Consider the following 17,535-nt stretch of genomic DNA (forward strand, 5'->3'; position numbering starts at 1 on the left):
ACATGATGACTCCTTGCTGTCCCCAGTCTACCTGGCCATGCTGCTGCTCCAGTTTCAACTTCCACCTGACTGTGCTGCTGCTCTAGTTTCAACTGTTCTGCCTTATTATTATTCGACCATGCTGGTCATTTATGAACATTGAACATCTTGGCCATGTTCTGTTATAATCTCCACCCGGCACAGCCAGAAGAGGACTGGCCACCCCACATAGCCTGGTTCCTCTCTAGGTTTCTTCCTAGGTATTGGCCTTTTCTAGGGAGTTTTTCCTAGCCACCGTGCTTCTACACCTGCATTGCTTGCTGTTTGGGGTTTTAGGCTGGGTTTCTGTACAGCACTTTGAGATATCAGCTGATGTACGAAGGGCTATATAAATAAATTTGATTTGATTTGATTTGATATAGACAGGTGTGTGCCTTTCCAAATCATGTCCAATCAGTTGAATTTACCACAGGTAGACTCCAATCAAGTTGTAGAAACATCACAAGGATGATCAATGGAAACCGGATGCACCTGAGCTCATTCTCATAGTAAAGGGTCTGAATACTGATGGAAATAAGGTATTTCTGTTTTTTTTTTTTTATAAATCTGCAAACATTTCTAAAAACCTGTTTCACTTTGTCATTATGGGATATTGTGTGTAGATTGATGAGGGGAAAAAGTATTGTATCCATTTAAGAATGAGGCTGTAATGTAAAAAAATGTGGAAAAAGTCAAGGGGTCTGAATACTTTCCGAATGCACTGTATATAGAGGTTAAACAGCTACAGTAAAATATATTGATGGACAGCATCTTCAACATTATTTATGGTGAAACCTCAAAGTATGGACATTACTATGTTTCAGCATCCTACTACTGCACTTCTGAGGAACAATCGGAAGCCTGGTTTATAGTTCCCGGAAGCATGCAGGACAATATGAAAGGACAATAACAGGCCAGCGCGGTACAGTTTGGGTTGGCGCTAGTCTGAATCAGGTATGCGAGTCAGCATGTTAACTATTGTCCCAACAGCTACACAAACCCCAGAGAGGGATTACTCATCCCAATTACTTTTCTTACTAATAGAGTAACCAGCTGGCACAGTGGTGTGTGTCCTTGACTAGATGGACAGGCAGAGGCTAAGTAATATATAACTAGAGTTAACCAAGTCCTTGCTGTTGATAAGATGGGATCGTTTCTTGATCCACCTGACCTAACTACAAGTCTGGGCTTGTTCATGATAAGGTCCCTACTTTCAAAAATATCCCCCCAGGGTTCGTGCTGAGAGTTAATCTCAAAGCATATCCAGCCACTTGAGACAGCAAGGCCCGCCTCCAGAATTCCAGATACACATTACTTATGAATATTAATGAAGTAGTAATGAGTTTCCATTTCTAAAAACCCATATCTAAACAGAATCAGAAGGCAGACACTATTTATTTTAAGCTGTGAAACAGTGAGCTAAGATTCCATCGTTGATTCCCTTTGTGTGAATGTTTGTAACATTGTTGACATTGTTGAAATTAGGCATAATGTTGATTTGGAGTCTAGACATAAAAATGTGACGTTTAATTTGCTTTGTTTTATCAGGAAATATCACTTATTTCAACAAATACTCTTGAACAGGGAATGCTCAGTTCAATTGTTTTGCAATCAGAACATACCACGTGTCTCTTTAAGGTCAAGGCTACAAACCACTGTACTAGCCAACACTTTACACTGCTGTTGGTAACCATGCTGCAGAAATAACATAGTCCATTGGGATATACTCCAAGTTGACACTCCATGACCAGCAGTAAGCTCCTCAATCACAATAACCCTTTACATCTTGCTCTCCTGGGTAAGATGTAAAATCATGGTCATGGAAACTATCTTAAACTCCACTATGGATATTGTTGAACAAACACCAAGAACAAAACACACTTACAGGAATATAGTTCGATTTACCATGCCAATGACTGCACCTCTTCTTCCTTGGCTTTATATTCAAAGACCCTCCCCCGTAGACTCAGTCCTCCAAAAAATGTAGGTTGATACTTTAAAAGAAAGGGTATATAATGTATGCTTGTATCTTTAAGTAATTAATCAAGTTCAATAATTAAATTGATTAGCGAGATCATGAGGCAATCATTATAAATGTAACCATGTACAAATGTGGACTACAGTCCTGTCATAATACATATTTATTATGAAGGCTATATAATACATCTACGAAATGTATGCCTAGAATTAGAAAATGTCAAGGTTGATTGTCATGCGTCGATAGCACATAGGTCTAACATCAGTACTAGATGTTATATAGATAGGTTCTTGGATGAGCAGTAATAATGTAGTGCGTCAGTGTAGCGGTAGCCTAGCGTGTAGTCTCTCTTTTGCACACACACACACACACACACACACGAATCGGCACGCCCCTTTTAAATGCATATTAGACGCATTGGAAGCCCCGGGTGCAGGTAGTGTGTAGTCAGTCATCCATCGTAGGCTAGATGGTGCAGAGCATACGCAGAAATCCACTAGCAGTTGGGAAAGAAGGAAGAGTAGTACATGGTTCACCGATAAGGCGGATTACAGTTCTACCTCTAAAGATGCTCGATGTCGTCATTGTGTAGCAGCATTGCATCCCTGTCAAAAATGGACAAGCATTCGCTTGGAATATGGACTAAAGCGGTAAGAGGCACGTTATTGGTTTTCACGGTTCTTTCAACAGATATCGACATAAGGAAATACATTTCAGGGGGTGTAACATTCTATAGTTGTCTATCCTAAACTATCGTTTGCATCTCAAGCGTCCTCTGTCCCCGCATCCCCATTTTCTAGCGATCATCTACTCATTGGCAAACTATGGATGCATGCTTAAACTAATCACGGGAAGGACAGATGCAATGATTTTGAGCGCGCTTCACATAGCGACTGCGTCCATACTCCATACGGGATCGATTACAATTAATTTACGTTTTAAAATCAATTTTACACTTTGGTAGCCTAACGCAATTTCGATGTGCTTAAAATGCGCATAAAATGTGTTTGAACTCTACCATCATAACCTATAAGACCATCATTAATAGTCAGCATCTGTCCTATTCACAACCATATAGACTACCAACTCATCTGTTTTCACCGAATATAGGCTAATACTTACTGCTGCATTTTGCGTTCTTATAGAGAGGTCAAATATCCTTAAATATAGCATTCTTCCTCCACAATAAAACCATCTGGTTCCCGCAATAGCCTGTTTCACATCTGGAATTGATAACGTGGGACCTCACAACTCGACGAATTCAAAGCATGTGCTGTCATGGTAATAACCTTATCATCCCCCAAGCACGTAGCTTTACTACACTGTTACTACACAGTAACCACGTGACTCAGGGAAAAAAAACAAGCTTCATGGGTTTCCCATCTGAGATTAACCTCCAGCTAAGCATGATGAAATGGCCTGCTCAGGTCACGTGGCGCTGGATGCTGAGACTCAATGCACGCCTTGCCTTGCAACAAGAGCAGAGTGTTATAGGTCCATAATGCATTACTGGTGCAGTCAATGAAGCATACAACTCCAGGAGGTATGATGCCTTTTTCTTGGCTCATCACTGTTGAGTATAAATTATTCCATGTTTAGGCTACAATTAAGAGATCCGTTTTAAGGATAGGTTTGTAGAAAAGGTGTGTAGCAGTACATCCACAGGCAGTATTGCTGTTGACTGTGAAATTATATTTGCATAAAATATGCAATATGAATAAATATACTCAATGCCATGATTAGGGATATGGAATGAATGGTCTGTGGTATTTAAGAAAGGGCCAGGCCAGCTTGCATCAGTGGCAGTGGACTAGCCTGGTCCCAGATCTGTTTGTGCTGTCTTTGCAACTCCAATTGTCATTGTTTGGCCTGACAACAACCATAGGAGTTGGCAAGATAAAACAAACGGATCTGTGACCAGGCTAACAGTGAACAATCATCAATGTGAAGTGACAAATGGCACAGGGCCAACATTGCATTGGACCTTCCTAGAGTAAGTGAAGTCCTAATATCGATCACTAATGGCATATTTAGCAGATGTTCTTATGAATTAAGTGATACTTAGTCACACACACACGCCACAGCCAGCATGCTTTTTTGTAGGGTGCCGTGCACACCTTTCACAGTGGATGAAGAGTAGATATCATTTGTCTTGAGCAGGGACAAATAACAAAATGGGCACGCAGGGCTGGGGCCCCCCTGGAAGTCAGGGGGCCCTCAGAGAGCATATAGAATTACAGGAAATTAGCTTTTAAACTGCAACATTTTCTCTCAGCCTCATGGCAAAATGTGTGTAATAGCAGGAAATGCACTTATTTCCAAAAATAATAGTAAAAAACAAACAAAATATTAAAGTATTTTTGGGGGGGTGGGGGAGGTCAGTGTCATGGGGCCCCAAATGCTGTAGTCCAGCCCTGGTCTTGAGTTATTTTTGTAAAGTTTGTTAAAATTCATAAATAATATTTTTATCATAATATGCCTAAGTGGTAGGTGGTAGTCTGTTTCTCTGGACTCAAAGTGTCCCTTGAGGTTAGCATGTGAAAAATGATTGTTCTTTATGTACACTACACATTGACCAGCCATGCCCACATGAACTCACACATGGCATGTGACAGACACACACACCCTGCTTTTGAGGGATTCCTTATGATTCCCTATGAAACCCAAAGTGTAATCCATAGAAAAGTCCTTTGGAGGAAGGATTGTTGACACATGTTTGACATTTGTATATAAAAGCATAATTGAGAAATAATTAAAGTTGGCATATTAATGACATTTTAGCCTTACCTAGTCCTCTTTTAAGACTCCATAATGTTTCCTCTGTTGATGTTACAAAGAAAAAATTGGTGTCATAAGAAACTTTACATCTTGCTCTTTACATCTTGCTTATTTTTTACACCTTTATTTCATCTTTATTTAACTAGGCAAGTCAGTTAAAAACACATTCTTATTTTCAATGACGGCCTAGGAACGGTGGGTTAACTACCTCGTTCAGGGGCAGAACGACAGATTTTCACCTTGTCAGCTCGGGGGATTCAATCTTGCAACCTTACAGTTAACTAGTCCTTGTGCACTCCACAAGGAGACTGCCTGTTACGCGAATGCAGTAAGCCAAGGTTAGTTGCTAGCTAGCATTAGACTTATCTTATAAAAACAATCAATCAATCATAATCACTAGTTAACTACACATGGTTGATGATATTACTAGATATTATCTAGCGTGTCCTGTGTTGCATATAATCTGACTGAGCATACAAGTATCTAAGTATCTGACTGAGTGGTGGTAGGCAGAAGCAGGCGCGTAAACATTCATTCAAACAGGACTTTCTTTGCGTTTTGCCAAGCAGCTCTTCGTTGTGCGTCAAGCATCACGCTGTTTATGACTTCAAGCCTATCAACTCCCGAAATGAGGCTGGTGTAACCGAAGTGAAATGGCTAGCTAGTTAGTGCGCGCTAATAGCGTTTCAAACGTCACTCGAACTGAGCCTGTAGTTGTTCCCCTTGCTCTGCATGGGTAACTCGGCTTCGAGGGTGGCTGTTGTCGTTGTGTTCCTGGTTCGAGCCCAGGGAGGAGCGAGGACAGGGACGGAAACTATACTGTTACACTGGCAGTACTAAAGTGACTATAAGAACATCCAATAGTCAAAGGTTAGTGAAATACAAATGGTATAGAGAGAAATAGTCCTATAATTCCTATAATAAGTACAACCTAAAACTTCTTACCTGGGAATATTGAAGACTTAGCTTTCTTACATGGCACTTTTACTTTCTTCTCCAACACTTTGTTTTTCATTATTTAAACCAAATGGAACATGTTTCGTTATTTATTTTAGGCTAAATTGATTTTATTGATGTATTATATTAAGTTAAAATAAGTGTCATTACAAATACATTTTTAAAAAATCGTCCCATTAATCGGTATCAGTTTTTTGGGTCCTCCAATAATTGGTATTGGTATCGGCGCTGAAAAATCATAATCGGTCGACCTCTAATATAAACTCAGCAAAAAAAGAAACGTCTCATTTTAAGGAACCTATCTTTCAAAGATAATTCGTAAAAATCTAAATAACTTCACAGATCTTCATTGTAAAGGGTTTTAACACTGTTTCCCATGCTTGTTCATTGAACCATAAACAATTAATGAACATGAACCTGTGGAACGGTTGTTAAGACACTAACAGTTTACAGACGGTAGGCAATTAAGGTCACAGTTATGAACATTTAGGACACTAAAGAGGCCTTTCTACTGCCTGAAAAACACCAAAAGAAAGATGCCCAGGGTCCCTTCTCATCTGCGTGAACATGCCTTAGGCATGCTGCAAGGTGGCATGAGGACTGCAGATGTGGCCAGGGCAATAAATTGCAATGCCCGTTCTGTAAGACTCCTAAGACAGCGCTACAGGGAGACTCGCAGTGGCAGACCACGTGTAACAGCACCTGCACAGGATCGGTACATCCGAACATCACACCTGCGGGACAGGTACAGGAGGGAAACAACAACTGCCCAAGTTACACCAGGAATGCACAATCCCTCCATCAGTGCTCAGACTGTCCGCAATAGGCTGAAAGAGGCTGGACTGAGGGCTTGTAGGTCTGTTGTAAGGCAGGACCTCACCAAACATCACCGGCAACAACGTCGCCTATGGGCACAAACCCATTGTCACTGGACCAGACAGGACTGGCAAAAAGTGCTCTTCACTGACGAGTCGCGTTTTTGTCTCACGTGGGGTGATGGTCGGATTCGTGTTTATTGTTGAAGGAATGAAAGTTACACCGAGGCCTGTACTCTGGAGTGGGATCGATTTTGAGGTGTTGCAGGCAATCTCAACGCTGTGTGTTACAGGGAAGACATCCTCCTCATGTGGTACCCTTCCTGCAGGCTCATCCTGACATGACCCTCCAGCATGACAATGCCACCAGCCATACTGCTTGTTCTGTGCATGATTTCCTGCAAGACAGGAATGTCAGTGTTCTACCATGGCCAGCGAAGAGCCCGGACCTCAATCCCATTGAGCACGTCTGGGACCTGTTGGATCGGAGGGTGAGGGCTAGTGCCATTCCACACAGAAATGTCTGGGAACTTGCAGGTGCCTTGGTGGAAGAGTGGGGCAACATCTCGCAGCAAGAACTGGCAAATCTGGCTCAGTCCATGAGGAGGAGATGCAGTACAGTACTTAATGCAGCTGGTGGCCACACCAGATACTGACTGTTACTTTTGATTTTGACCCCCCTTTGTTCAGGGACACATTATTTCATTTCTGTTAGTCACATGTCTGTGGATTTTTTGTTTTGTTTTCCTGTGTTCATGAATATACAAATATGAAATTGTTAATTTGGCAAATTTTCCAATATATTGTTTAACATAATGTACTCTACGGGCATATCAAAGTTCTCAATACTTCTCAACTCATGACCAGTAATACATGATGTACTTTAACACCTTAGAATTAACATAGGCCTAACCTCTTGGAAACTCAAGACGACCAAGTGATCTTGAACATAGCCTCACTGTACAGCTGTGATGACTTATTTTTTAGTCATTCATTCCTTCATCCATGTTGGCCTAGATATCACTGTCTCACACATAACCCAGTACATGAAAGCCCTGATATTTCCCCCTGTAGCTGGCCATGTCTTTATGTTCAGCTCTAAGGATCATGGAGCACTGGCAATGTTTGGTTGACTGCATGGCTAAATTAAAATGGGCTTCACTCACTTGACCTACACTATCCACGTGTAGCATGTTGCTAAGTATCCATACCATTTATTTGAGTACAGCTCAGTTGCTAATGGTTAGCCACTAGCCTGACTCACTAGGCCAGCTGAACTGCCCTGAGGGCTGGAGTATGCCATGTAATGTGTGTTTCTACAAATTGAAAAACATGGCCTTCTGTGTCCTTCGCCCCTACCCTACCGTGGCCTAATAACAATGACACATCCCCACTGTTTACAAGCTGTATCACTGGGCAAAATGTTTCCATATCAGGGGATATCTTTACATGACACATTTTTGATATTCTACAGAATACAGACCATTTCCAATGCATATTTTACATTTGTGGATTTGCACCATATCCTGACAAATTCTGAATCTAGATGTGTCTTTTAGACATATATGATATTGGGATTACTCCCAATATCGCACATGGGCATTTTCTGTGACTCATTGAATATCCTGAGATATGAGACATCCTATGTTCTCTCTTCATGTTGACGAATATTGACTGTATACATCGCATATCTTGGTTTTCTCAACACATTCAAGATATGAAGCTAGATTGATTCCAGATATGCTTCCCTTGGCTGAGGTCCATATCTGGATATTGATATGCTTTTTGATATGCTGAAAATGAGCACATGCTCAATCCATATTTTTCTTTTATGCACAAATCAGTTTTAGATTCCCATTGGATATCATACATGGTATGGGCGGATATTGACTCAATAGATATCTTGTGATAGGCCTATGTGGACATTTTATTACTGACAGTAAGCCTACAAATACTGACAGTAGGCCTACATCGTATATTTTCTCAGAACATACAATGCATATTCTCTTGACTGAGGACCATATTAGGGTCTTGATATGCATTTCGATTAGCTAAATACATTTCTGATGGTTATTTGAGTTGACGACATCGTCAGTAATTTGACCAATATGACATTCATATAATTCTTTCAGACACTAGCTATAATGTTTGTTTTCCCTCTGGATAAAGAGTGCACAAACCTCAAGCTAAAAGCATTGTAACTGGTAGCCTAGCAACAAGAGTTCCATCTGTCGTTTATTTTTATTTACACAAATTAGTGTGTAAACGGTGTGTGCTCAAACTGAGGACTGGAGAAACAAAGAAGTGAGAAGCTGTTCAGAAAATACCTCACCTAACGCTAAAGTGAGATGTTTTATTTATTTTAGTAACTAGAATCAAGAAATGTAGCTAAATTGGCCAGCAGCCAGTAGGGAGAGCTAGCTATCCAGACTTGTTTGGGAAGTAAAATCTAACTGGTAGCCTAGCTAGCTAACAAATAACAAAATTGCTTTCCCTTCAGGGAAAATAATTTTTACGTGACAGCTAACATTTAATTACTGGTTAATATTGTATTACTGGTTTTTGTATTTGTATTGCTGGTTAATATAAGATAGCTAGCTTGTTCCAGTTAGTTTTCTCATCATGAATGAAGCAGGTAGATGTTTATGTGAAATTACAATATTTTCTTGCAATATCGACACAATTCGGATTCATGTTTTAGGCATTGACAGTTTGGAGTGGATCACAGACCAACACTACCACCACGTTGGATCTGAACTGCGAGGGACCATCGCTGACGACCCAATCTGCATCCATCGTCCATAACAAACAGGGCAGACAGGGGGATTGAGGGTGTGCAACTTTTATTTTCTGTTAAATAAATTAAATACATTTTTAGCAAAGATTGGCCTACTTTTGCATCTTTACAGAAAACATGTTTTGATTGGAGCTCTGGATTTGCTATGCTGCATTTTTAAACAGAAATAGTGGTACTTTGGAAATATTTACTTAGATTAAATATGACGATGTTTGCCTTTCTGTGCCTTGTATAGCCTTTCTGTGCCTACTACACCATAGAGAAACAAAGGCTCTCTATGGTCAGGGCGTGACAGTACCCACCCCTAAGGTGCGGACTCCTGCCGCAAAACCTGAAACCAAATGGGGGGGTTAGGATGGGTGACTAGTGTTGGTGGCGGCTCCGGTGCGGGTCGTAGCCCCCCCCCCCCCAGACCCCGGATCCGACCAGAGGAGGCCTCCGGCCCTGGAGCTGGGTTGGACGCCGTGCCTGGACTGGGTATCGGCACAGAAGAAGTCTCCGGCCATGGAGCTGGACTGGTCGCCATGCCTGGACTGGGCACCAGCGCAGAGGAAGGCTCCGGCCATGGAGCTGGACTGGCCGCCATGCCTGGACTGGGCATCGGCGCAGAGGAAGGCTCCTGCCATGGAGCGTGACTAGACGCCGTGCCTGGACTGGGCATCGGTGCAGAGGAAGGCTCCGGCCTTGGAGCGGGACTGGACGCCTTGCTTGGAAGCTCCGGACCGTTGACCGTCGCTGGAGGTTCCGGACCGTTGACCGTCGCCGGGAGGTTCCGGACCGCTGACCGTCGCTGGGAGGTCCGGACCGTTGACCGTCACCGGGAGGTTCCGGACCATTGACCGTCGCCGGGTGGTTCCGGACCGTGGACCGTCTCCGGGAGGTTCCGGACCGTCGCCGGGAGCTCTGGACCGTCGCCGGAAGCTCTGGACTGTGAATGCGTACTGGGGGCCTAGTGCGTGGAGCCGGTACAGGTGGCACCGGACTGGTTACACGCACTTCAGGGCAAGTGCCAGGAGCAGACACAGGATGTAATGGACTGGGGAGGCGCACTGGAGGCCTAGTGTGTGGAGCCGGTCCAGGTGGTACCGGACTGGTGACACGCACTTCAGGGTGAGTGCGGGAAGCTGACACAGGACGTACCGGACTGGGAAAGCGCAACCGGTGCATGAAACCGTGCAGATGGCACTGGACTGGCGTCACGCTCTTCAGCACACCTTTACGGCAGCATTCTCATCGCTACCACCTCTCTCCGGAATCTTTCTTCAAATTCCTCCTCCGACTCCCAAACAGGCTCTGGCACTCTCCGCTGCTCGACCGCCAGCTCCATGTGCCCCCTCCCAAAAAATCTTGGGGTTTCTGTGGCCGTGGTCCCCGGTGTCGTCGCTGTCCTTCCATGCTCCTTGGCGACTCCCGCCAAGGAAGGCTCTCGTGTCCTCCCAAGTCCAAAACTTCCTTACCTCATTTTCACGCTGCTTGGTCCTTTGTGGGTGGGATATTCTATCATGGTTGTCGTAAGAACGGGACCACGGCGCAGCGGATGTTGAGTTCCACATGTTTATTGCAAAGTGAAACAAAGAAAAAAATATATAAATTAACAAACAACTAAACATGACTACGTGGTGCACATGCACAAACACAAAACAATATCCCACAAACACAGGTGGGAAAAATAGCTACTTAAATATGATCCCCAATTAGAGACAACGATAACCAGCTGCCTCTAATTGGGAATCATACAAAACACCAACATAGAAAATATAAACTAGAACATAACATAGAAATTATAAACTAGAACACCCCCTAGTCACGCCCTGACCTACTACACCATAGAGAAACAAGGGCTCTCTATGGTCAGAGCGTGACAACTACTGAATATGGTGCAAATGTATGCTCAGATACATCACCTTCTTGTGAAGAAGGACTATGATTTTTGGCACCTGAACAGGTAAAATAATTTCGCTGGACATTTCATAATTTCGATTTAGACATATGAGGAGGAATAGTACATATCATGTAAGGATTTCTGTTGAAATTATTATTTTGGGGAGAGGGGGGGGGTTCAGATACTTAAATGATCAGGTAATGATACATTTCTGAAAATATGTGGATTTGTTCATGCCTAAGTGTAAAGGCTTAGATATGCTCCTAGTGGCACAGCGGTCTAAGGCACTGCATTTCAGTGCAAGAGTCATCACTATAGTTCCTGGTGTGAATTTTTTTATTTCACCTTTATTTAACCAGGTAGGCTAGTTGAGAACAAGTTCTCATTTGCAACTGCGACCTGGCCAAGATAAAGCATAGCAATTCGACACATACAACAACACAGAGTTACACATGGAATAAACAAAACATAGTCAATAATACAGTAGAACAAAAGAAAACAAAAAGTCTAGATACAGTGCCTTGCGAAAGTATTCGGCCCCCTTGAACTTTGCGACCTTTTGCCACATTTCAGGCTTCAAACATAAAGATATAAAACTGTATTTTTGTGAAGAATCAACAACAAGTGGGACACAATCATGAAGTGGAACGACATTTATTGGATATTTCAAACTTTTTTAACAAATCAAAAACTGAAAAATTGGGCGTGCAAAATTATTCAGCCCCTTTACTTTCAGTGCAGCAAACTCTCTCCAGAAGTTCAGTGAGGATCTCTGAATGATCCAATGTTGACCTAAATGACTAATGATGATAAATACAATCCACCTGTGTGTAATCAAGTCTCCGTATAAATGCACCTGCACTGTGATAGTCTCAGAGGTCCGTTAAAAGCGCAGAGAGCATCATGAAGAACAAGGAACACACCAGGCAGGTCCGAGATACTGTTGTGAAGAAGTTTAAAGCCGGATTTGGATACAAAAAGATTTCCCAAGCTTTAAACATCCCAAGGAGCACTGTGCAAGCGATAATATTGAAATGGAAGGAGTATCAGACCACTGCAAATCTACCAAGACCTGGCCGTCCCTCTAAACTTTCAGCTCATACAAGGAGAAGACTGATCAGAGATGCAGCCAAGAGGCCCATGATCACTCTGGATGAACTGCAGAGATCTACAGCTGAGGTGGGAGACTCTGTCCATAGGACAACAATCAGTCGTATATTGCACAAATCTGGCCTTTATGGAAGAGTGGCAAGAAGAAAGCCATTTCTTAAAGATATCCATAAAAAGTGTTGTTTAAAGTTTGCCACAAGCCACCTGGGAGACACACCAAACATGTGGAAGAAGGTGCTCTGGTCAGATGAAACCAAAATTGAACTTTTTGGCAACAATGCAAAACGTTATGTTTGGCGTAAAAGCAACACAGCTCATCACCCTGACCACACCATCCCCACTGTCAAACATGGTGGTGGCAGCATCATGGTTTGGGCCTGCTTTTCTTCAGCAGGGACAGGGAAGATGGTTAAAATTGATGGGAAGATGGATGGATCCAAATACAGGACCATTCTGGAAGAAAACCTGATGGAGTCTGCAAAAGACCTGAGACTGGGACGGAGATTTGTTTTCCAACAAGACAATGATCCAAAACATAAAGCAAAATCTACAATGGAATGGTTCAAAAATAAACATATCCAGGTGTTAGAATGGCCAAGTCAAAGTCCAGATCTGAATCCAATCGAGAATCTGTGGAAAGAACTGAAAACTGCTGTTCACAAATGCTCTCCATCCAACCTCACTGAGCTCGAGCTGTTTTGCAAGGAGGACTGGGAAAAAAATTCAGTCTCTCGATGTGCAAAACTGATAGAGACATACCCCAAGCGACTTACAGCTGTAATCGCAGCAAAAGGTGGCGCTACAAAGTATTAACTTAAGGGGGCTGAATAATTTTGCACGCCCAATTTTTCAGTTTTTGATTTGTTAAAAAAGTTTGTAATATCCAATAAATGTCGTTCCACTACATGATTGTGTTCCACTTGTTGTTGATTCTTCACAAAAAAATACAGTTTTATATCTTTATGTTTGAAGCCTGAAATGTGGCAAAAGGTCGCAAAATTCAAGGGGGCCGAATACTTTCGCAAGGCACTGTACCTGCTGGAGCATGTGCTACGAGTGGGTACTGCTATGGTGACGAGTGAGCTGAGATAAGGCGGGGCTTTACCTAGCAGAGACTTGTAGATAACCTGTAGCCAGTGGGTTTGGCGACGAGTATGAAGCGAGGGCCAACCAACGAGAGCGTACAGGTCGCAATGGTGGGTAGTGTATGGGGCTTTGGTGACAAAACAGATGGCACTGTGATAGACTGCATCCAGTTTGTTGAGTAGAGTGTTGGAGGCTATTTTATAGATGACATCACCAAAGTCGAGGATTGGTAGGATGGTCAGTTTTACGAGGGTATGTTTGACAGCATGAGTGAAGGATGCTTTGTTGCGATATAGGAAGCCAATTCTAGATTTCATTTTGGATTGGAGATGCTTAATGTAAGTCTGGAAGGAGAGTTTACAGTCTAAACAGACACCTAGGTATTTGTAGTTGTCCACGTATTCTAAGTCAGAGCCGTCCAGAGTAGTTATGCTGGACGGGCGAGCAGGTGCGGGCAGTGATCGGTTGAATAGCATGAATCCAGGCAGTATCACATCCGGCCGTGATTGGAAGTCTCGTAGGGCGGTGCACAATTGGGAGAGTGTTGTCCAGGTTTGGCTGGGGTAGGCCGTCATTGTGAATTAGAATTAGTTCTTAACTGACTTTCCTAGTGAAATAAAGGTTAAATAAAAAAGATATATCAGCAAACCTACAGGATGGTAGCTCTCCAGGAACAGGGTTGGAGAGCCCTGATGTAGAACCATCATAAAATAAATGTGGATATTTTCTATCAATCTTTAAAATGTGTCAGCCTTTATGGATTCACAGAAGATATTTATACAGTATAAGCATGGCTCTGTAGCACCAAACAGATGCTAGACATTCAGATTGACAAATAAACAAACGTTCTTTGGGATTTCTAAAACACAAGAGTGTACACTATGTAATGCTAACTCAACAACAATGTTAAATGGTACAAGTAACATCCAAAACCATTTATATGAACACTAGTTCAGTGTGTCCGAGTGTGTCTCATCTGTAGAGACACAAGCGCAGAGAACTGTAGCTACAGATTGTTACACCAGATAATGTGATTTACCCAAAGATTTTTGCAGACATCTTGTCTATTTCATGTCTTCTTTCATTGATCGAGACAGGTGGGTGTCCACCCCAAAGGGCTGCATGTCATGATGACAGAGGCCTGTCTTGATCAATGAGTGAGAAGTCTTGAAATAGACACGATAGCGGCACACATGTTATTGGATTACTTTATGGAGCAAAAAATGTATTTTCATAATGGAGAATTTTCTCAATTCTAACTGACCCCCTGCAGCTGGTCACATACATTTTATGAGACTCCTGTTTCCCCAAACTGAGGCCAACGTTAAATCACATTATCTGGTGTAACAATCTGTAGCTAAGAGAACTGGTGATCAGCAGATGATGGGAGAGGTGGTCATGATGAAATTGCCATTCCAAAGAAACATACAGTAAGTTCAGGGAATACTTGTAAAGCTGTGGGAGGAGTGTTATGATCAAGCTGCCATTCAGCTCCTCGTGAGTCATCTGCTTGAAAAATCGAGCATAATGTCTAATCCCTCGAGAGGGATACAGTTCACAGGATACAGTTCTTGTCACGCCCTGGTCTTAGTATTTTGTGTTTTCTATATTTATTTGGTCAGGCCAGGGTGTGACATGGGGTTATTTTGTGTTGTGTTTATGTATGGGGGTTTTTCGTAGGTTTTGGGATTGTGGCTTAGTGGGGTGTTCTAGCAAAGTCTATGGTTGCCTGAGGCGGTTCTCAATCAGAGGCAGGTGATTCTCGTTGTCTCTGATTGGGAACCATATTTAGGCAGCCATATTCTTTGAGTGTTTCGTGGGTGATTCTTCCTGTCTCAGTGTTTTGTATTTCACCAGATAGGCTGTATAGGTTTTCACGTTCCGTTTGTTGTTTTGTATTGATCGTGTTTTGTCTACATTAAACATGTATTGAATTAACCACGATGCATTTTCTCTTTCGACGGAAGAAAACCGTAACAGTTCTGCTACAATGGCACACCCAGTTAAAGGAATTATGTTTCTGTATCTAGAATCCACTCCAGGAAAATGCCCAGGCACCACACGGTATTGTCTGTAAGACAAAAAAATAAACAAATTATACTCTATTATACAGTTTGGACAACAGTTTAACCGTGCCAGCATAATGTCAACCTCAGGGTAGAATAGTTGAACATGCATACATGTGCACACACACAGAGATTACATGTACAACAATATCTAGACTAATAGAAAGAGATAGGGCATAACCCTCAACCTTTGCACAGTGACCAGACCGTACAAATGAGCTTAGGTAGGTAGGCAGACAGTATCTACCTACAGCTATGTCTATCAGACATGCTTAGGCAATGATTTTTAAAGTAATACCAGCTACAATTTTAGAGGTTTATAACTAAATTGTTGTATTATTGTTTCTCCTCACTGTTTGCTAGTAAACGTAGCTAGCTTCCTGGATATGCAATAATTGTTATTTACATCTGTTTGGAATCGTATCTTGCGTCATGCCTATAATTTTGTGATTGAAATAACAATCATAATCATAATCAATGTCAACCCTTGTCAATTGTGCTACATAGCTAGCTAGTAAATTATTTAAAGTTGCTGATGTGAAATGTTTGCTAAAGAAGTTACAAATGCGAGGTGTGGCGCATTTGTTAGCAGGCGCCAGGCTAATTAGCTAGCCAACTCCAGTCATGTGCTATTGTTTGCTGGTAAACCTAGATTTAGTTGGCTGATTGTAATGTTGTAGCTTGCTGTTTGGTAGTTAGCCATATCTATGACTAAAAAGAGAAGAGGTTTTACAATCAAGATACAAAATATATATTTTTAGTCATAGATATGGCTACCGGTAGTTGTTTAGCTAGCTAACTTAGCACTCTAGCTAGCTACAAAGCTGGCTGAATTATTTGATTTTCCCCCCACTGTAACACAGCAGTATGTTAGCCAGCAATAGACGATATGGGTTTTAGTAGATAAACTAAAGTTAGCTATGTGGCTTTCAGGAAAAATAAATTACTTAGCTAGGCACCGTATTTCTCATCTGCCCGCTTGGTGCTGGCATCGGCTGTAGCTGAGCTTCAAACGTAAGCTAAATTCAACTCTTTGTTTCGATTCCTCTTAGCTAATAGATGCTTCATCATCAAATTTATGTTAATGAGAGGAATCACTTGAAGCCATTGCGACTGGTCAGTTGTTTCAGTTTTGTTCAAATTATTGTTGTTAGTGTCCACCTTTTAAATAAAGGCCGTCTTGGGGGAGGGACGGGGGCCAGAGAACTGAAGACTTCCCAACACAAGCTGTAGCCTTTCAGAGACTGGAAAAAATATATCTGCTTGTATGTTTAGCAATGAATCCACCGATAGGAACATCGCTGAAAGAAGTCCAATGGCTCTATCGAACAAGGACAATACACCGGAAGCCGTCATAGGGTGCATCATTCAGCACGCGAAGCCCTGACCTGCCTTCCTTCAGTGCAAATATATGTGAAACACATCTCACTGTCCTAGAAATGCCTCAGATATGATGACAACAAGCCCAGATTCCCCCAGGGTGAAATTCCCCTTGAAGTGTAGTTATGGATATCTGAACTCCAAACATTTTGTGCAACATTTAATAACTGAACAAACTGATTTGAGGTCTTTTGAACATACAGAAAATGACACATATGCCAATAAAAGGCACATCTGGAATGTACAGTGCATTCAGAAAATATTCAGACCCCTTGACTTTTTCCAGATTTTGTTACATTACAACCTTATTAAATAAAAACATTTCCCTCATCAATCTACACACAATAGCCCATAATGACAAAGCGAAAATATGTTTTTAGAAATGTTTGCAAATTTAAAAAATGGAGAGAATAAAAATGAAGTATCACATTTACGCAAGTATTCAGACCCTTTACTCAGCACTTTGTTGAAGCACCTTTGGCATCGATTACAGCCTCGAGTCTTCTTGGGTATGATGCTACAAGCTTGGCACACCTACAAGATTGATTAAGGGGAAAGCTTGTAGATTGATAAAGGATAAAAAAACTATTTAATCAATTTTATAATAAGGCTATAATGTAACAAAATGTGGTCAATGGGTCTGAATACTTTCCGAATGCACTGTATAA

General features: G+C 42.0%; 1 protein-coding gene across 1 annotated transcript in view; it reads left to right on the forward strand.

Moving 5' to 3' along the window:
• Window positions 1-2,419: 2,419 nt before the first annotated feature.
• Window positions 2,420-17,535, forward strand: part of ajm1 (apical junction component 1 homolog) — a 30,443-nt gene continuing 15,327 nt past the window's right edge. The window contains exon 1 of the mRNA XM_020458273.2: window positions 2,420-2,646. The gene's annotated coding sequence lies outside the window, so the exon portion shown is untranslated. The remainder of the gene's footprint in view (window positions 2,647-17,535) is intronic.

The sequence above is a fragment of the Oncorhynchus kisutch genome, linkage group LG23, assembly GCF_002021735.2.
Source record: "Oncorhynchus kisutch isolate 150728-3 linkage group LG23, Okis_V2, whole genome shotgun sequence".
Taxonomy (NCBI): Eukaryota; Metazoa; Chordata; class Actinopteri; order Salmoniformes; family Salmonidae; genus Oncorhynchus; species Oncorhynchus kisutch.